We start from the raw sequence: 22,098 nt of genomic DNA, 5'->3' as shown, positions 1-22,098 counted from the left end.
TTTCTCCTCACCCTCTCCTAGGCCGGTTCCTCCTCCTCCTCTTGGAAGGGGCAGACAGCCACCACGTGCCCGTACACCCCTCAGGCAAGGCACCAGCCTTGGTCCCCCAGACCACTGAGGAGCTCCTCCAGCTCCGTGCAGCCATCTCTCCAGCCTTCCATTTTTGCTGTTTTCGTTTATTTATTTTTTAAAAAAAACCTCTGTGGTTCCTTCTCTGGTTTGCGTCTAGGAGGCACTGGTAATCCCATGATGACACCACGTGTCACAAAGACGGCTGTAGTGGGTGACGTCAGACCAGAAACCAGGAAATAAACAACAGAGATGGAGTTTGGTGAAGCTGAGCGAATGGTCTCGCTCAACATTTAATAGTGCACAGACAGACAGAAAATAAAAGGTTGTAAGACAAATAAAACACAGGACACAGCACTCGTAGCCAAAACAAAAAGACAAAAAAAAAGGCTATACAGACATAACACAGTGAGTTTTTTTAACTATTATTATTATTATTATTATTATTATTATTATTTTTTTATTATTACAATTACCTCCGTCTCCAATCCCGTTCTCAACTCACTAAACACACAACCCAGAGTGAGAGAAAACATGCTGCTTTTATGCAGGTGTACTGAGACTCGATTGCTAATCAATCATTCAATTGGAGTCGTGGTACAACTGCACGTGAATTAATAAAGTGCAATTGCCCGTGCTCACATGTTATTACTTTTTACTTGCAAGTAAAGTACTGTGCAATCCTCGTGCCTAAATACAGATATACATTTTAAACACTTGTGTTACACAGGCTCATTTATATCCTGTGTTCCAATGACTATACACCAACATTAACACAGAACACAAAATACACACAGGGGCGGACACCTTGCCACACTTACTTAATATACTGGCACCGTACCCAAGCTACGCAGGAGAAAAATTGGACAATGACCCAAAATACAGGGGGAGCTTTATAGAGGAGGGTCATCTAATTGGCACCTGGCGGGGCTATTTGTAGGATCTTTTTTCCCCCCAAGCAGCATTGAGACTGAGAGTTCACTGGTGTGTGGAGTTCATTGACTAGGCAATTAAAAGTCATTTCAATCCCTGTCAGTACAGCACAAACACACACTGTCATTTCGTAGTGTTATTTTGGCAAGGCACCTAATAAAACACCAGCTGACACAGAACGAGGGTTAAAACATACACTCTATCAAGGATAATCAGCAGAAGCTATTTAATTCACTAGTTCCATTAACATGCTAATCCTTCAGAAAAGGCAGAAAAAATAAGAAATATAGAACTACAAACAGGGCAAAGAGTATTTATTATTCCAGCTGCTGGAAAAACAAGATCCCAAGTACTTCTGATTATCACAGCTGAGGCCTGTATAAGGTCCCAGGTAACCCTAATTTCTCCCACAGACTTTGTCCAGCAAGTGGACAACTTTGTTATAAAATGTTATTTTCTTGTCAGCATCATGTATCCTTGGTCTAAAATAATTATGTGTCTGGGCAGCTACCCAATAGGATTAAATTCCCTACTGAAAGATACAGAATCAAAATCAGCTGGGTAAATAAAAAGAGAATCTATTTACCAGACCACAGGAGAACTAGCCACTGGGGTTTGCAAGGTATTGGAACATTTTCCCCTTTAAGGAGTAATTGATCCTAATAGGACTTAAAAAAAATCAAGCAAGTGTGTATGTTTTCTTTCAACTATATCATGATAATTATACCAAAACAGAGTATTCCTGACCAGGAAGCGACTTTCTCTCTGTGAGTGCACACTCCCCCTCCAGCCACACTGAAGCTGCACTCATGTTGTGAGTGGGTGACAGTAAGGGAGGCCTCTGAATGCAGGCTTAATCTTACCAGAATCTGCAGTGATCTAGAATTATATTGAATGAAATGAAGTTTAACCAGACTGCAAAAGACACGGTTTCAGCATGTTTGTGTTCATAAACATGTGTTGTTTAAAAGCAACCAGTTTATTAGCATTTTGACTGTGCTCCTACCAAGGACTGCTGATTGCCCTTGTAGTCTTTTCAAACCCATTAAGAGCCTTGAATGGGATACTTCATGTCTGTAATGGCTCAAGAACCATCCGTTGGACAGCCCTGTAATAATGTGAAATAAACAGACATGCTCCTGCAACATTTAATAGTAGATTATGCATGTCACCTGCATGCTTAACTGTAGTATACAGCAAAACAAAGATGTTTATAGGAGGCACCTATAAAGATGATATTGCCTAAAGAGACTTGGAAGATTAGGCTCCTAACTATTCACAGCTGTGCCCACTCCTTCTCTTTCCCCCCTCTGTGGTGGGACTAACTAACTTCAGGACTGCTCCATCTCTCAATACCTTTTGCTGCCTCCTCAAAACCCCCGTTTAGACTCCACTTGTAGATCTCTTGATCTACACCCCGCCCCTCACTATGCACTGAACTTGTCTGACCTGTGCATCACTTTACTGGATATTGTAGATATAAATTGTTCTAATCCTAACTTGCTGCATCCTAGTTTATATTGTATTTTAGTAGTATTATTTGCACTGCAGACTATACTCTATTATAGATTAAGCTTGCATTGTAACCCTGTACTGTCCTGTAACACCTGTAAGTTGCCTTGGATAAAGAGATCTGCCAAATAAATAAATAAATAATAATACATGCAACCCCAAAGCCAGCTGACATCACACTTCTTCACATTTTACAAATATTTTTTTTTTTTCTGTATGGTTTGAAGATCCAATTATCAAACCAACTTTTTTAAAGTATTAGCATAATATAATACATATCTGGTAAAGTAATAATTGCTGTATGCTATTATGCTAACAATAAACACACCTGCAACTTGAACCCCTTCTCTAACACCATATAGTAGCAAGAGCATATAAAGTGTCTTCATGTGGCATGTAAGCTTTGACTTCCACTGCTGAAGAGCTTTCTGCTTTTCATGTTATGCATTAGCTGTAAACCTTTTTTTTTATATAATATATTACCACATTTAGTTACCTGACTGAAAAAGGAACCATTATAATGTAATGTAATGTGTTACTTCACAACACTGATCACAGAAGTACATTGTTTAGGGAACAATTAAAATCAAGTGGGAAGGTGGTAGCATTTCCTAAACCTTTGGGAAAAAAGGTTACACAATGGCTAATGGTGCTCACACTCAATTTTAACCTCCAGCAAGACTCTAATTGAGCCTCCTTTCAGTGCCTTTCTTTGAAGGTAGTGTCAATGCCCAGCTTAACCAAACACAGTAAGTGCAATTATTCAGCAAACTTGTTAACACAAAAATTCATAATGCATTTAAAAAAGAAAATCTTTCCAGTGGGAATGATAAAAGGAAGTCAATGGTGAATTAACGTCCGGCGCCTAGGAACAATTTTCTGTGAGTTTCTCTGGAGGGTACTGAGCCTCTAGACAGAGGGCCTTTAAGAGGTTGTAAATTAGATATAGGAGTCTCGGCAGGACTGCAGTCTTTGAGTCATAAGTGTGGGGATTAAAAGGGTGCCAACCCCCTTTAAAGGCAAGTGGGTTTCCCATGTGTGTTCTGGCTCAGGAAAGCTGTCTCTTTCATTATAGAAATTGAGATGTTACAGCTTTAAATGAGCTCTTCTGCGAGCACTGACAATCAGCTCCTTGTTCTTTGTGAAGGATCTTTACCCATCTTGCACTGAAAGGGTCCCCACAACGGATATCTGCTCTCTTGACTACTCAGAGGCAGCTTGTTCCAACTCCTGTGAGGTTACTAATGTGTTACTAATAGTACTACTAGTTAGTAACTAATGTTACTAATGTAACTGTGATGAGTCAAAGGGGTTTCGGTCTGTGATTCAGCCTCCCGACAGTAGGTGGCATCAAACCAACTCGGGACTTCCCTTACCAAGATCTCGTGACCATGGTGAAAGTCATCTTTTGAGGGGCGGCACCTTGGTGAGGGGCGGAAGTACGAGTATGTAACTTCCAGCCACTGGAGTCAAGTGAAGGAATAGGACACGTGTCGGTTGGGGATTGGTGTTCCACTGACTACAGAGGCGGGACATTACATACTAAAGGGAACGTACTACTGTGTTCGGGGTTGGTCCGAAAGAAAAAGTAGGAGGAGTCACGGGTGAAGGGAGAACTGGTTTTGTGCAGCGGGATTTTTTGAAATACTAACATTTCTTTTGTCTTTTTTTTGTTATTATGGTCACCACGAAGACAAATTAAAGACGAGTCATCAGTTTGTTTTGGATTTCACCCCTGCACTCCTTCCCTCACACCATTTTGTTTTTCGTTTGTTATTTAATCCTTTTTGTTGTGTATAGAAAATAAAAATAGGCTATTTTATTTCTGTACACATAAATTACTGTCTGGACATTCCATTTAATACACTCTCGCCTCACAGTAACTAATGTAACTAATGTTACTAACCCAAGTGCTGGATATTAATAACATTTTTTCTCTCTATTAAATTACACTATATAACACAATTTTTTTTGTGTAACCAGGCCTCAAAAGTGATATTTTGATATTTTGAAATTTACCTATTTCCAATGAGAAAACGGTCTTTTCGTTCACATAAAGTCAGAAAAAAACAACATATGAATCCAAATTAACATGTATTTATGCTAAAGTAATACAAAAATAACTACAAAAGATTTAGAAGTGAGTAGTTTTTCGAGATTTACGATTATACTGTAAATCACTTTCACGAATCAGCCCTCAAATGTAGTCTCCCATCATGTTCTCGTTATACTGTCCTTGGTAGCGACGTTCAAAGTCCAGTATATCCTGGTGGAAGCGCTCCCATGTTCTACTTGAATTTATCAAGTTGAGCATAAAAGATATGGACTTTGAGGGACATCCTACAGCCCATTGTACCATAGTTCTTCACCAGAGTCTCAACTAGCTCCACATAGTTTTCGGCCTTGTGATTGCCCAGGAAGCCCCGAACCACTGCGACAAAGCTGTTCCAAGCCGCTTTCTCCTTACTAGTGAGCTTCTTGGGGAATTCATTGCACTCCCGGATCTTCTTATCTGTGGTCCGACGAAGACACCGGCTTTGACCTTTGCCTCAGACAGCTTAGGGAAGAAGTCTTGAAGGTACTTGAAGGCTGCCGACTCCTTATCTAGAGCTCTGACAAATTGTTTCATAAGGCCCAATTTGATGTGCAGTGGTGACATCAGCACCTTCCGGGGGTCCACCAGTGGCTCCCACTTGACATTGTTCCTCCCCACAGAGAACTCGGTCCGCTGTGGCCAGTCCCGCCTGTGGTAGTGCGCCTTGGTGTCCCTGCTGTCCCAAAGGCAAAGATAGCAGGGAAATTTGGTAAAACCGCCTTGGAGACATATCAGGAATGCCACCATTTTGAAGACTCCTATGATCTCCCAGCCATTCTCAACATACTTCAAGGCGTCCAGCAAGGTCTTGATGCTGTTGTAATCCTCTTTGAGGTGCATCGAGTGAGCCAGGGGAAGAGACGGGTACTTGTTACCATTATGGAGCAGCACGGCTTTGAGGCTCCTGGATAATCTGTCAATGAAGAGGCGCCATTCATTCTGGTTACAGGCGATTCCGATTGCCTCGAACAGACTGGTCACATTGTGGCAGAAGCAGAGCCCATCTTGACAGGTGAAGAAGCTGGAAAAAGGTTGGTGACGCTTCCTCTGATCTGCGACTTGCACACTTTCATCCAACAAGTTCCACTGCTTGAGCCTAGACATCTAAAGCTCGGCATTGGACTTGGTGAGACCAAGATCTCTAATCAAGTCCTTGAGGTCTTTTTGGTTGGGGTAGTATGGGTTTCTCTCCTCAGCTACACCTTTGAAATTGTCATCTGGATCTACAACGTCTTCCTCGCTCTCTGACTTGCTGCTCTCTTCTAAAGACGGCTGCTCTCTCTCCGGAGGAGTGGGTATGGGGAGCTCATGGCAGTGTGGCACCGGGGCGATGGATGAAGGAAGGTCCGGATACGTGATAGCAGGTGCATTCTTGCCAGTCCGACGTTTGGAAGGGTCCACCATGGGTTCCCGCCAAATTCTTGGGATAGTAAACTTCATGGCTGTCTTTTCCCCTCTGTACCATCCTAGAAAAATGTATTTATTTCACCCATGACTAATGTGTAAGAGATTCTCGCAACATTTTTCATGTATGATATATTTTTTCAATAACATTGAAAAGTGTAAAACATTTTAAAATGAAAAACTTTTACAATTATAAAAATTTTAACAAATTTTATAACATAAAATTTCGAGCAACAATTGTCCATCTTACCTTCCAGAGTTTTTTTGCAGTGCTTGCAGGCAAAATGAGGTGCCCAGGGTTTGTCTTGATCCCCGACAGGCATGCCGAAATATGCCTTGTGGGCCTCACACATCTTAGCAGATGATTCCATGGAGTACTTTTTCGCTCTTGTCTTGATAAATTGGCCGCAGACATAGCAAAATGCGTCTGCCAGATGCTTGCAGCCACTTGATGCCATCTCAGAAAAATGCAGATATGTATCCACTTAGGCAGCTGGAACTAAACTGAACTGGTGGGCTTAAGGTCCCTGTATTTATATTACTATTTATATTACTGGAAAGTTCTAGAAGTTACTCCAAGTTTACTCAGCACTGAATCTATCTGGAATGTTCTGGAAATATCACTGTCCTGGTCACAAAAGCAAAGTTTGTGGGGAATAATAGCCATTTTCTATACTTGAGGCATAAGCAATTAGGAAATAACACTTACTACCCAGGAACCAAAAAAAAAAAAAAATCTGTTACACAGTGTTATTCATAAAGGTTTGCAGCAACACAGGGATAACACTTAATACCTAAATACACCTTGCAGTGTTGTATTACTACGGTAGAACATCTGGTGGTAACTTGATGCATTTTCATAGACTGTAGATAAGACTTCAAAATAAATAAACAAAAATGTAAACAAATGTTATTTTTGGTTTTACCATATGGCAATTTCCTCTGACACTGGTGTTCTTTTCGTGAATTAACAGGTTGTTCTTTACTGTTTTTCCAATGATTGACATGTTTTCAATGTTGACATAGTTCCTTCATGCGACCTTAAAAAAGTTGACAGGAAGTGTTGCTTAGCAAGCATGCATTTTCATGATATTTGTTAGTACTTTAGGTTAAAGGAAATGCCAATTGTGTCTTCCTTTTTAACAGTCAGTAGAATCTTCTAGCTTATAGCATGTTCCTAATTGAAAGCATGTTAATAGGATTATCTACTGATTGGTTATTAACATGATTTAACGAGTGTGGGCAATTTCACCCTTCAAGCACAGTGTGACAGGGTGCCGGCCCCCTTTTATGTATTTGTATTATCATTATTATTATTATTATTATTATTATTATTATTATTTGAGACCAGCAAAAAAGCAGGTCACAGAATATAAAAGGACTTAGGGCCCATAAAGAGAGTTTTGGAAGATAATGGTAGACAGAGTGAGAGTGATTGCTATCCATTTTGTGAGATTCAAAGCTACTCGTATTTTGTGAAACACTGTTATTTTTTTGTTTGAATTATTTAATAAATATACTGCTGTGGCAGATTCAGCCCTGTATCTCCATTTGTTTGTGTACTGCTTCCTGGATGCTGACATCACCACCCATGCCACATAAAACCATCCTTGCCACATATGGTGTCAGTCATGGGATAACTGCGCCTCCAGGAGTCAGACCAAAGATAGTTTTTTTTTTTTTTTTTTTTTTTTTTTTTTTAGCTTTGACTTTTTTTTGCGAAAGTATTTATTTAATTTTTTTTCAAGAAAAAAAGAAATGGAGAAGAACAGCCGCAGAAGGCAGTAACGACAGCAGCAGCCAGAGCATCCAGTGGCTGTGGCTGATAGAATGGCCGCTGTTATCATTGCCACTGCCATCGTTGCCATGGCAGCATTTCCACTGCCAAGACCACCTATGCTGGAGGAGCCATCCTTACCGCTGTAAGCATTGCTGCTGTCAGCATTGCCCTTAGCAGCATTTCCACTGCCGGAGTGTGCCACCTCACTGTCAGCGTTTCCACTACAAGCAGGACCACTGGAGAAGGACTTCACCCCTCTGTCAGCATTGGTGCTGCCAGCATTGCCACGGGCAGCTTTTCTGCTGCCAGGATTGCCCCGTTTGGAGAAGCCAGCCTGTAAGCTGTCAGCATTTCTGCTATCAGCATTGTTGCTGGCAACATTAGTGCCCGTTGGCCCAGTGATGTCTCCATTTCAGGCCCAGGACCCTGACCAAGACTTTTGAAGCCATGTGTGCTGCACACAAGGGGGGAGATATGTGGTGGAGGTCCCCGCCCCTGCGTGTATTTTTGTGTTTTATATGGTGTGTATGTACTGGTGCATGGAGTGTGGGTTATTTTTAACAATTGGTTTAAAATGTATAGTTGCATTTAAACATTGGGATTGCACAAATTAGTTTACATGCAGATTAATTAGTATTAATGATTAATTAGTAATTGAATCCCAGCACAGCTGTATATATAGATGCACAAATCACTCACTCTGGGTGGAATGTTCAGGAGTGGAGAACAGGAGCAGAGAGAGGTAAAAGAAAAAAACTAAAGAAACAATTGCTATGCATGCTGGTTCAATATCAGCACAATATTTGTTTTAGTTATTATTTGTTTGTCTATTTGTTTTGGCCAATGTGCCGTTTTGTTTGTTTTCAGTGTTTTTTTTTTCTGTTTATTCATTTATTATTGCACAAAAGCACTTCATTTACTCCCAGTACAGTTTGTTTCTTCCTGGCCTGACGTCACCACACCTTCTATTTCTAACTTTCAGACTTCTAGAATATACCATTAAGAGTTAGAAATTGTTGTAATTGAATTGCTCTCTAGAAATTTATCTAAGAATGGTAGGTTGGAGATTGGCCTATAGTTATTGAGGACTTTAGGATCCAAATTGTGTTTCTTAAGCATAGGCTTTACCACAGCTACCCTAGTGCTGAAGGACTATACCGGAGGAAAGTGAACCATTTACAATTGCATAGCATTTGTAAACAATAAAACTGGCACACATTTCCTGCACTCTTTTCCACGCTGCTCTTCCTGTTGAAGGAACCCATTCCACACAGGTAAGCTGCTTCTGAGAGTTTGAGTCCTTGTACCAATTCCCCTCTTTTTTGAGCTTGCTTCACACCTCTTTGCAGCCCAACTTATTTTCTAAAATTGAACAATGTAAGTCAAGGACTCCAAAAATAGTGAAGTGGTTACAATAGCAATGCATTTCAACATGCAAAACAACTTCTGTTTGAAAAGTATGAAGAATCTATTCTGAATTTGAAGTACGTGATTATTATTTGGTAAATCTGTGCTGGGCTGCTTTTGTCTGAGTTCAAGACCTGCTCTTCAGTTCTAGTTGCCTGTCACTTTACTAATAGAAAACATCTTTATATTAGTAGGCACCACCGCCATCTGGTGTGCTGCAGTGTATTGCAAGCAAAACAAAACTTCATCAAACGTTACAGATAACTAGCCCTTACTTCTCCAAAGACACTTTGACTGATCCAGGAGTGTTGTTAGCTTGAAAAAAGGGGGCATGTTTGTGGTGCCCAGGGGTCAGGGGGCAGATTCCTCTAGGGGTTAGTGGAAAACTATGAAGCTAATCTCTTTAAAAGCCTTGTTTTTAAACAACAAAATGTTGTGTATTTTCCATATTCAGTGTGGAGTCGTCATTTATTCCATAAGACTAATGTTTAATATTAATAATAATAAGATGATAAAGAGTAGATTTAATTGTATTATATTGTCATACAATTTAGAATATTAAATCAAAATCATATGCTCTGTTTCTTATGCGAGGTCCCGAACGGTTTCCAGGTAGACTGTGAAAGTTCTTTGTGTTGCTGGTCTGGCCACTGACCAGTGAATTTGATTGGCTGTTTGGCTGAGTTCTGGTTTATAACTATGAATATGCATTGACTTCTACTGATGTGATTGGCCAGCTCTGAGGCTCCATGCAAACCACAGCCCTGTGAACACACAACCCTCAACTCAAGTACCAGTGCCATTGTCTAAAAAAAACCTTCAAGTATCTCACGTACTTCAAATGCAAAAAGGGATGAAATCCATTTTTATTCATGGCTTTGACATTTGAAAAAACATTTTATAAACACTATAATTTCATACCCTATTGTTACTGTGTATGTCATGTGGACAGGACGTAGTCCAACAGCTGAACTTACATCAAAATAACTAAGCCAGCAAACCAGGAGAAAATTAAAACAACAAAATTGGTGCATAATCAAGAAGTTATACTCATCAACTTAATTATACAGTGATGTTTATACAAATGATGACACAAAACACAGTAAATAATAATGATAACAAGCAATAGAGCAGCATGTATTGCTTTATTGTAATCAACATTTTGGTCCCAAATTAATAATAGTCTTGATCTTTTTACACCCACACATAATACAAACACTGTCCACAATATGTGCACTTGTGCTCTTGGTGCAAATACAGTTTTGTGCAAACAATGTGCAGTGTTGTCTGGGTTTAGTTTTGGCCTTTAGCGACAGCTCTGGATTGTGTTAGCCATCTAAATAACAATAAATAGTATATTTATTAATGGCAAAATAAACAAAACACTCATGATAACAACACAGGTTTCTCCTTCCGGTTCAGGAACAGATCACTTCGCTATGCCCCCTTTTGTACTGTCAATCATGACCACTTGGTTAACTGGTGCAATCGATCCTCCAATCCACGGGTGCCACGACGTTTCACTTCCGGGTTGATGATTTAGTGTATCGGAGCTCTGCACCCTTTCTAGATGACCATCTTCCTTCTAACCCTGGGAATTAATTTGTCTGGCCATCCATCAAGTGCCTCATTAGGAAACTCCATGCTGCTCTACTTGTCTCATCTCAAATCACAGAGGCATTCTAGGAATCTTGTTTAATGGATCAGTTCAAACTACACATTATTTGGGGTCCTATGTACCTCTCCTCTATTATCACACATGAAAACATACTCCACCAATTCAATAACATATTTGCCTTTCAACAAAATGGTCCATAGTTAAAACAACCATTTAATATTATCTTGCACAATACAAATTGCCCATCAGCATCATCACAGGTATCAAGACCTACATTTTGTGATATGTATAAGCAGTGGCACTGGAACAATTTTGAAAGTGGAGATGCTGAAGCCATTGAACAAAACTGTAACCCCTGTATATAATTGAAGCCATGAAAAGCCAGTACCCCTAGTTCTAGCACCCTTGTGTATAAGGCACTGTGAAAATCGCAATTTCACGGGCTGCTTGGAAATCGTAAAATTAGCCTAATATCACGATTTTTACAATATTCTCAGTAAATAAAAATAATTTCATAATTATTTGTATTTTATACAAAAAAAAAATCACATTAACAAAACTGTACAGCTATGCTATGTGCCTGCATGTAATATTCGCCATACACACAGTGCTGTGCAGTGATTATGTCATGTCACTATATGTAGAGGCAAGGGGCGAGGTGCGACCAGAATCATTGTCGCTCGCTCTACCCTGACCTTCTCCAAGAAGGCGGGGAGCATTGGTATCGGGGGAAAGGCATACAGGAGCCCCCCTGGCCACTCATGGGTCAGTGCGTCGACTCCTAGGGGGCTGTCGAGGTCCATTACCGAGAACCACAGCGGGCAGTGAGTGGATGCTCGCGACGCAAAGAAATTCACCTGCGCTCTGCTGAACCATTCCCAAATGCGCGCTACCACTTGAGGGTGAAGGTGCCATTCTGGAGAGGTGATCCGCTACATGATTGGCTCAGCCTGGCAAATAGACTGCCAGGAGAGAGGTTAGTCTAGGTTGTGCCCACGGCAATAACCGTGCTACCATCTGGTGAAGCCCTTGGGACCGCAACCCGCCCTGGCAGTTGATATACGCCACAACCGTGGTGTTGTCCGACAGCACTAATACGTGCTTGCGGGTCCTTTTCCCATTCCAGACCACTTCCCAACCTTTGTTGGAGGCGTCAGTGGTGACCCACCAACACAGGGCTCTCCAGCACGTCTGTCTCACTGCAGATGCAGCCGGAAGGCATTGAACCAGGCCTGAAGAGGTCTCTGGTGTAGTAAGACCAATGGGAGGGCTTGAGAGGCGGCAGCCATCAACCCTAGTCTGAAAAGAGAGAGACACTGCTCTATTGAGGCAACTCTTTGTGTTGATAAGGTCACTTCCATGGAGAATGAGTCCAGATGCAGACCCAGAAACTTGGTCTGTTGGCTGGGCATGAGAAGACTCTTGTCTGAATTCACCTTCAGACCCAGTCGATGGATTTGGTCTGTGACCCACACTGTGTGCTCTACCAACTGCTCCCTTGACTGCGCACAGATGAGCCAGTCGTCCAGATAGTTTAGCAGTCGGACACTCTGCACCTGCAAAGGGACCAGAATGGCGTCCATATACTTTGAAAAAGTTCGAGGAGTGACTCACAGGCTGAATGGAAGGACACGGAACTCGTATGCCTTTCCCTGAAAGGCAAAAGGCAGGTACTTCCTGTGACCAGGACATATGGGGACATGAAAGTATGCATCCCTCAAGTCCAGGGTGGTAAATCAATTGCTGTACCTGACAGACTGGATGATGTGTCGCTGCATGAGCATCCTGAATGGTAACACCCGAAGGTATTTGTTCAGTAGCCTCAGATCCCAAATCCTTCTTGGGCACCAGGAAGTGCTTTGAGTAGAACCCTTGCTCGATCAAAGCAGGGTCTACTGGCTGGATAGCAAACTTGTATTTCCATACTCAGGGCTGAAGACTGGTTGGTCCTTCACTGCGGTCACCACCACTCCCCAAAAGGGGGCGGGGGGTTGGTGTTTAACCGTAACTGAAGGCTGTAACCGATGGCTACAGTTTTGTGCTCCCAGATGTCCTCGGTGCATAGTTGTCAGAACTGGAGCTGTGGAGGGCTGTAGGGGTGGGTTGGAGGCTGCCTGGATGTCTCGGGGCTTTTTGGCCTGTGGCCATTCCTGAGAGGTCTATCGCCTCCTCTAGAATGCTAACCTCCCCGCTGTGGTCTAGTGAAAACAAGCTGACTGCACGTTGCAGAATTGTCAGATAAGTGCTTTCTATCTCTTGGGCGAGCTGGCTGGTGGGGTGGTGTCCTACACCACTGCTGCTGTTGTTGTGGGTATTTTGGCCGAAAACCCCGATGTGGCCAAATTTGCGCCATCTGCTTTGAAGCCTCCCGGGCCTTAACAGATTGTTGGAGCATGTCTTCCACCGCTGGGCCAAACGTATGCCCCGGTGTAATAGGGGCATCTAACAGGGAAACCTTGTCAGGCTCTTGAACTCTCGCTTGCAAGAGCCAGAGCTGCCTTCTAGCCACCACCAACGAAGCTATGCTCCATCCCTGTGCCACAGCATTCAACTGGGCTAGTTTCACCAATAATTGGGCAACTTACCCCAACTCGGTTCTAAGGAACGCCAAGGGTCATTCTGGGAGCTCCTTAATAATCACTGCCTGATACACAGTTAACAGGCTAGCAACATTAAATAATCTGACTGTCTCTGTTGCCGCCAAATATCCCTTCTTGAGGTGCACTTCCGTAGTCTTGCATTGCCTGTTAGGGCATGCAAGATCCTTTGTCAACCCCAATAGTGTCTGGGTCTTCACTAGAGCAGTGAAATCAACGTCTACTGGTGGAAAAGACACCAACCAACTGGGTCTGCCTTTGCGTTGCCGAAAAAGCGGAAGCTTTTCACGATGTAGCAGGAGAAGAGGTCGGAACCCCCCAGGTGGACTGCACTTCTTTGACAAAATCCTGGAATCCAAGTCTGATGCGTCCCTAAAGATCGCATCAAGATCCCAAGACCCTAAGGGTGGGTCTTGCTGTTGTACAGGTGGAGCCGACAGAGTCTGTGGAGGAAACGCTGGCTGAGTGACAAGAGCCGCAACTGGTTAATCCCTGGGTCAAGGTGCGATATTTGGCACCAAGGACGTGAGCAGAGATTGCTGGCCCATCATAACGTCCATGAATTTGGACATCTTGGACGTGAGTTCCGACACATCTGACCTGTCTCTATGGCGCCGTCCCTACGAGGAGATCAAGATCGATCCCTTCGATGAGGTGACCCGGAACGGGATCTGGGGCGATCCGCTTCCCTACTGGGTGAATGATGGCGGGGGCGTTCCCTGCTAGAGGGAGAGTAACCCTGTGGCTAGATGGGCTGGAAAAATGTTCCCGAGCACGCCTGGTGTCTGGAGATCTTTGGCCAGCGTCTAGCTGGGACGACGAGCTCCATGACAGCTGCAGTCTGAGTGGAGGCATTGTTGACCCCGAAAGTGGGATAGACTCGGAGTGAGAAGCCTGAGAAGAGGGAGAATGACCCCCAACTGCCTTGTTCATCCTGTGGCGGAGAGTGTGCGGTTGAATTTTAATGCACATTTGGCAGTATGTTTTGTCTGTAAATGTTTTGTGCCGAGCACCGAGTACGTGCACCGAGCATCGAAGCGCCAAGTGTGAGTACCTGAGTTTCGGAACGCAAGCACCAAGGCACCGAAGCACCAAGCACCGAGCGCCGAAGCAAACCACCAAACACCAGAGCGCCGAGCACTAGCACCCAATTTTTCTGTTACTGAACATTTCTCCTTTGCCAAGATAATCCATCCACCTGACAGGAGTGGCATATCAATAAAGCTGATTAAACAGCATGATCATTCCACAGGTGCACCTTGTGCTGGGGACAATAAAAGGCCACTCTAAAATGTGCAGTTTTGTCACACAACACAATGCCACAGATGTCTCAAGTTTTGAGGGAGCGTGAAATTGGCATGATGATTGCAGGAATGTCCACCAGAGCTTTTGCCAGAGAATTGAATGTTCATTACTCTACCATAAGCCGCCTCCAACGTAGTTTTAAAGAATTTGGCAGTACGTCCAACCGGCCTCACAACCGCAGACCACGTGTAACCATGCCAGCCCAGGACCTCCACATCCCCTTCTTCACTTGTAGGATTGTCTGAGACAAGCCACCTGGACAGCTGATGAAACTCTGGGTTTGCACAACCGAATAATTTCTGCACAAACTGTCAGAAACCATCTCAGGGAAGCTTACCTGTGTACTCATCGTCCTCACCAGGGTCTTGACCTGACAGCAGTTCAGCATCATAACAGACTTCAGTGGGCAAATTCTCACCTTCGATGGCCACTGGCATGCTGGAGAAGTGTGCTCTTCACGGATGAATCCCAGATTCAACTGTACCGGGCAGATGGCAGACAGCGTGTATGGTGTCGTGTGGGCGAGCGGTTTGCTGATGTCAACGTTGTGAACAGAGTGACCCATGGTGGCGGTGAGGTTATGGTATGGGCAGGCATACAGACAACGAACACAATTGCATTTTATTTATGGCAATTTGAATGCACATAGATTCTGTGCCGAGATCCCGAGGCCCATTTGTGCCATTCATCCTCCGCCATCACCTCATGTTTCAGCATGATAATGCACGGCCCCATGTCGCAAGGGTGTGTACTCAATTCCTGGAAGCTGAAAATGTCCCAGTTCTTCAATGGCCTGCATACTCCCCAGACATCTCACCCACTGAGCATGTTTGGGATGCTCTGGATCGACGTGTACGACAGCGTGTTGCAGTTCCCGCCAATATCCAGCAACTTCACACAGCCATTGAAGAGGACAACATTCCACATGCCACAGTCAACAGCCTGATCAACTCTATGTGAAGGAGATGTGTCGCGCTGCGTGAGGCAAATGGTGGTCACACCAGATACTGACTAGTTTTCTCATCCATGCCCCTACCTTTTTTTTAAGGTATCTGTGACCAACAGATGCATATCTATATTGCCAGTCATGTGAAATCTACAGATTAGGGCCTAATGAATTTATTTCAATTGACTGATTTCCTTATATGAACTGTAACTCAGTAAAACCTTTGAAATTATTGCATGTTTTGTTTAAATTTTTGTTCAGTGTAAAAAAGACGGGCAGCAGAAGGCCAATACGGATAGAAACGCTATGCAAAAGCAAGCGTGAAAAGTGTAAACAAAATTATTTTAATAGCTCAGCAAAACCAATGAAAAACGGGACATTTTGTATGAAATGGTTAGTAAAATGCTATGGTGTTTAGAATTTATATATCTGTATCTCTGACAATCACCTAGCATTTTGACATTCAAAATGTTTATAACAATAAAATTAAAAAATCACCGTTTAACTTCTGTAAATAATTGTAAATTGTAAAACTGTAACTAATAGATAGATGCCAGTTATCCAATACTCAAACTACTTTTCCACTTGTTACAGCAAGCATTGTAGAGCAGAGGCTCTACACATGGTTGTTCACGACTGAGTGAGTGAGTGTGTGTGTGTGTGTGTGTGTGTGTGTGTGTGTGTGTGTGTGTGTGTGTGAGAGTGTGTGTGTGTGTGTGTGAGAGAGTTTGGTGGCTGGCGGCCATCTGGGTGTAGGGGCAGTTTGGAACCAAGAAGGTGACCGTTTGCACATCCATATGGTTTTGAGTGTTTGATTGTTAATTGATTGTTTAATTGATGTGTGAAGCAAAAGCGAAATTTAAATATTAGTTAAATATTTCAATATATGTCCAATTCATTTACAGATATCTTTTATATGCACAGATATAATGGGTTTAGATGGGCATGGATTTACTGATTTATATAAATCAATTATAGAAAGTATTATTTTAAGATACTCTTTATTCATGAACTTCTAATTTCTTACATTTACATTTTTTTTCTTTCTCCTGTAGAGTATGGCGATCGCAATTATCTTTTTTTGTTTGTGGTTCATTCTTCCAGGTATTGTGTTGTTAGATGCACAGTACCATTGATTGTTGCTGCATTTAGTCCCCCACCCCCCAAAAAAGTTTGATATGATGGGGTGGCAGTAGTTGCATTTTTAAATCATGTGTATAATGCTCAATAATATCAATGCATAATGATGCCTTTAACTTACACTGTCTTTTCCTATAGCCAGCAAACCAGACAAAACTCACAAAGAAAGAAAGAAAATATCTCAATTTATAAAGCAAAATGTTTTTATTTTATTTTAAACAACACAATTGCCAGATATTTTGGGTAATTTTGTGGGGATTATGATGGTGTGTATGGGGGGTTAAAATTAGATTTTATATATATATATATATATATATATATATATATATATATATATATATATATATATATATATATATTCATTACTTTTTTTTAAAACTAAGCTTTGCTGCTTCTGTATAAAATACAGAGTTTTCCCTTCTCTCTGGCATTTACTGTTTGTTGCTTGTATATGTAGCCGTCACGTAACAGCAGACCGCCCATTGACTTTCCCCTGCCGCTCTGTGTGAACAGTGGTCTGCGGTGACTGCAGAGTGATGCACAAGGAGGCAGCATGTGCACCGCGTCCGTTGTAAATGGCTCTTGAGACCCATGTTTAATAAGATCTGTAACCTTTTTGACCCAGCAGGATCTCTCCCTGCCCAATAAGGAGAACAGGCCTGTTATGTAGCCCTCAAAACCAATAAGTACTACATCTGTAAGGGGTTAAATCTGGAAGCAGACCCTTCAGATCCCATTTAGGTAAGCAGCCATCCAATGCTTCCAAAATAAGTGCTGCATTGTCCCCACTGCACTGACCCAGATTGAAGCTGACAGGCTTCTCTTCTCATTTTCCATTACTTCTCACTTTAATGGTTGCTAAATAAATAGTGTTGCGGGGTGAACTGCACAGAAACAAATCAGCTATTATGTATAATATACAAAACCAAGGGGTGATCAAAACACAGATTTGGAGCACATTTACAGCATGATCCAGGCACTTCCAGTCACTAAGAGCTGTATCACTGCTCTCTTAGATTTCACTTCAATGTGAAAATTAGGCTTGTTATCCCTGTGGTGCACTGTATGGAGCAGAAATACAGTGAAACTGTAATTTCCCCCAATTTCACATAATCAGTGACACTTAAATCTAATTTGGTATAACCCTAACAATTGTTTTTCAGTGGCTGTACCTCAATGATGAAGTAACTGCTGAGTTAGTTAAGGCTGTTCATAAGAACGCATCAACTCAAAGCCAGTGAATGACTTGGCTACCTTTCCTCTCCGAATTTTAAAACTCTTTTCTTCTGGTTCTTTCTCTCAATGGAAATGAAAACAGCTTTTAAGAATGAAGAGGGGTTTTCAGTTTGTTGCTAAATATAGTTTGGCCTGGTAGGAGAGATCTGAATCCTCAGCCATTTTCAACAAAGGACTTACCTGGACCCCAGTGGGGGATGGCTACTGGTGGTCTGCTTTTCGCTTATGCACAAGCATATTAAATGTTTAAGAGATACAAATGGCAAAATCGTAGAGGAAGAAAAAAAAAATAGCAAATATGTTAAATGATTACTTTTCACAAGTTTTTACAAAGGAAGATACTGACAACATGCCCCACATGTCATCCAGTTCCTATCCAGTTTTAAATAACTTTAGCATAACTGAGGCAGAAGTGTTAAAGGGACTAGGAGCTCTTAAAATAAACAAATCCCCTGGGCCGGATGAGATCCTCCCAGTAGTACTCAAAGAAATGAAAGAAGTTATTTACAAACCGCTAACCAAGATCATGCAGCAGTCTCTTGACACAGGGGTGGTACCGACAGACTGGAAAATTGCAAACGTAATACCGATCCACAAAAAGGGAAACAAAACTGAACCAGGTAACTACAGACCAGTAAGCCTGACTTCTATTATATGCAAACTTATGGAAACTATAATAAGATCCAAAATGGAAAATTACCTATATGGTAACAGGGTACTGGGAGACAGTCAACATGGTTTTAGGAAAGGGAGATCGTGCCTAACTAACTTGCTTGATTTTTTTGAGGATGCAACATCGATAATGGATAATTGCAAAGCATATGACATGGTTTATTTAGATTTCCAGAAAGCTTTTGACAAAGTCCCGCACAAAAGATTAATTCTCAAACTGAACGCAGTTGGGATTCAAGGAAACACATGTACATGGATTAGGGAGTGGTTAACATGTAGAAAACAGAAAGTACTGATTAGAGGAAAAACCTCAGAATGGAGTGTGGTAACCAGCGGTGTACCACAGGGATCAATATTAGGTCCTCTGCTATTCCTAATCTACATTAATGATTTAGATTCTGGTATAGTAAGCAAACTTGTTAAATTTGCAGACGACACAAAAGTAGGAGGAGTGGCAAACACTGTTGCAGCAGCAAAGGTCATTCAAAATGATCTAGACAAGATTCAGAACTGGGCAGACACATGGCAAATGACATTTAATAGAGAAAAGTGTAAGGTACTGCACGCAGGAAATAAAAATGTACATTATAAATATCATATGGGAGATATTGAAATTGGAGAAGGAATCTATGAAAAAGACCTAGGAGTTTTTGTTGACTCAGAAATGTCTTCATCTAGGCAATGTGGGGAAGCTATAAAAAAGGCTAACAAGATGCTCGGATACATTGTGAAAAGTGTTGAATTTAAATCAAGGGAAGTAATGTTAAAACTGTACAATGCACTAGTAAGACCTCATCTTGAATATTGTGTTCAGTTCTGGTCACCTCGCTATAAAAAAGATATTGCTGCTCTAGAAAGAGTGCAAAGAAGAGCGACCAGAATTATTCCGGGCTTAAAAGGCATGTCATATGCAGACAGGCTAAAAAAATTGAATCTGTTCAGTCTTGAACAAAGAAGACTACGTGGCGACCTAATTCAAGCATTCAAAATTCTAAAAGGTATTGACAGTGTCGACCCAAGGAACTTTTTCAGCCTGAAAAAAGAAACAAGGACCAGGGGTCACAAATGGAGTTTAGAAAAAGGGGCATTCAGAACAGAAAATAGGAGACACTTTTTTACACAGAGAATTGTGAGGGTCTGGAATCAACTCCCCAGTAATGTTGTTGAAGCTGACACCCTGGGATCCTTCAAGAAGCTGCTTGATGAGATTTTGGGATCAATAAGCTACTAACAACCAAACGAGCAAGATGGGCCGAATGGCCTCCTCTCGTTTGTAAACTTTCTTATGTTCTTATGTTCTAAACAAACTTGGAAATCCCTGCTACCATCTTCTCTGTGGCAGCGAGGGAAGGGACTCCCTATCTGTGCGACTCTTCCCAAGGCCCCCTCTGTTTGAATACCCAAAATGATATTCCCAAAGCACCGAGATATAGCTGGAACATTGCTCTTGGATAACAATCACGACATGATGTATGTTCCTGATGGCAGTAGTAGTATACAACACTGTATTGAATTTGTTAAAAAAAAAAAAAAAAAAAAAAAGCTTAAATAGGCTTATCCCATAAAAAACAGCATTGGGGGACCACTAAAATATTAATGTACTGTCCTGAAGAAACCTTAGCAGTCCACAGCATTAAGGCAACATAAAAATATTGCAGTTGCCCTGATGCAACAGCACATTGATTCTAATCAGGTACTGCTATAGACTGTATCAGATTATTGATTTATACCCTGTGATTCCATTTATGTACAAATGTTCAACTGCTACCAATGTAGTCCTGTTCTACAAATATTTCCCAACCATTAAAGATTTTTTTGCATTATAATAATGCAGTGTGTAGGACAGTACTGAATAATTCTGAAGGGTTTAATGAAGTACAGCGGGTTCAATAGAAAATAGAAAATACAGATAGAATATTAACAAGATATTGAAGGGATGGGGGATTGACACATTTAACAAGTTATTTAACCCTTAATGGTCCATTTATCCAGGTCTTGTCAGGCGCGTCAGGTCCAATTTTCACAAGCACTGTTTATTTTACACGCGCTGTTTCAATTTTTTTTTTTCAGAGTAAAACAGGTTTAAAAGGCACTGAATCGAAAAAGGACACTCAGTACTGCATCTCCAGCCAAGCCCCACCCCTTGTTCCCTGTATTTTTCAAATATCTCTTTATAGACGTGCATACTGATAAATCCTCTCCTGATCACTTGTTTTATCACTAAACTCCTCAATAATGCGATCCAAGTCATTATTTTATTACTATAACATCTCAAAAAGCTCTGCAAATGTCTGTGATAGTCTTTGAGTGCTGGATGCGCGCTGTAACAGCTATCATCTTTATGTTTGTGTTATCTCTGTGGTGCATCGGGCTATCATAGATGCCCTTTTTTTTCGGCTTCATTTAGCTCCTATCGGTCTCACTCGGCCATGAAAGGTTTTCTCTGCTTTTTCCGGAGGAAAAACAACTAGAGACCTGTGCTTTACAGCTTTTTGATGATATCGGACAGGGTCCAACATTGAACTGGAAACGGAAAATTGTAATGTCGGACCTGGTCCGACATAGGCCCGCAAGAGTTAATAATTAAAACAAAACAAAAAATCACTACAGTAATTCTCCGCCCATCACGTTTCATCACGTATCCGCCCATCATGTATCGGCCCGTCATGTATCCGCCCCTCACTTAGCCACTCCTCACATATCCTTACGTATCATCCCGTCACGTATCCCCATGTATCCGCCCATCATGTATCCTCACGTATCCTCACGTATCTGCCCGTCACGTTTCCGTCCGTCACATATCCATTATTTAATGATTAATATTTAAAACAAAACTAAAAATCAGTACAGTAATCCATCACATATCCACCCTTCACATATCCGTCCTAACTGTTTATCTACCATGATCAAGCTCTTCATCAACATTAGTTTAGTATTGAACAGAGAAGATTAGTTCAGAAATTTTAGATCCTGCCAAAGTTTTTGTACACTGTTGTACGTACTGTGTGCTACCATGGCTGGTAGTGTCACGTGAGCTGTTCAGTGTGCTGATATGTAATAAATCCTGTTCACCTGTGAGGCATATCAAATACAATCACTGTATCTCCTGCCTTTCAGCAGTGAATGAATACACCCACACGGCAGGCGGCTACTCTGTCACAAGCATTAATACCCTATATCTTTCTAAACAAGGGGTTTAGGGGAGCTCCCTATCAAAATCTGAATTTCAAAACAACAATTGTATGAATATAGTAATTGTTGCAGCTGTGTATAATGGTATTTAAAACAGGATTCATTTATCCAACTTTTTACATATCCATCCTTACTCTGGTCCCACCGCAGTCAGATACACGATGGATAACTGTACTGCATAATTGTTTTGGT

Source organism: Polyodon spathula, chromosome 7 (genome assembly GCF_017654505.1).
Source record: "Polyodon spathula isolate WHYD16114869_AA chromosome 7, ASM1765450v1, whole genome shotgun sequence".
Taxonomy (NCBI): domain Eukaryota; kingdom Metazoa; phylum Chordata; class Actinopteri; order Acipenseriformes; family Polyodontidae; genus Polyodon; species Polyodon spathula.
This window is presented reverse-complemented; position numbering follows the sequence as displayed.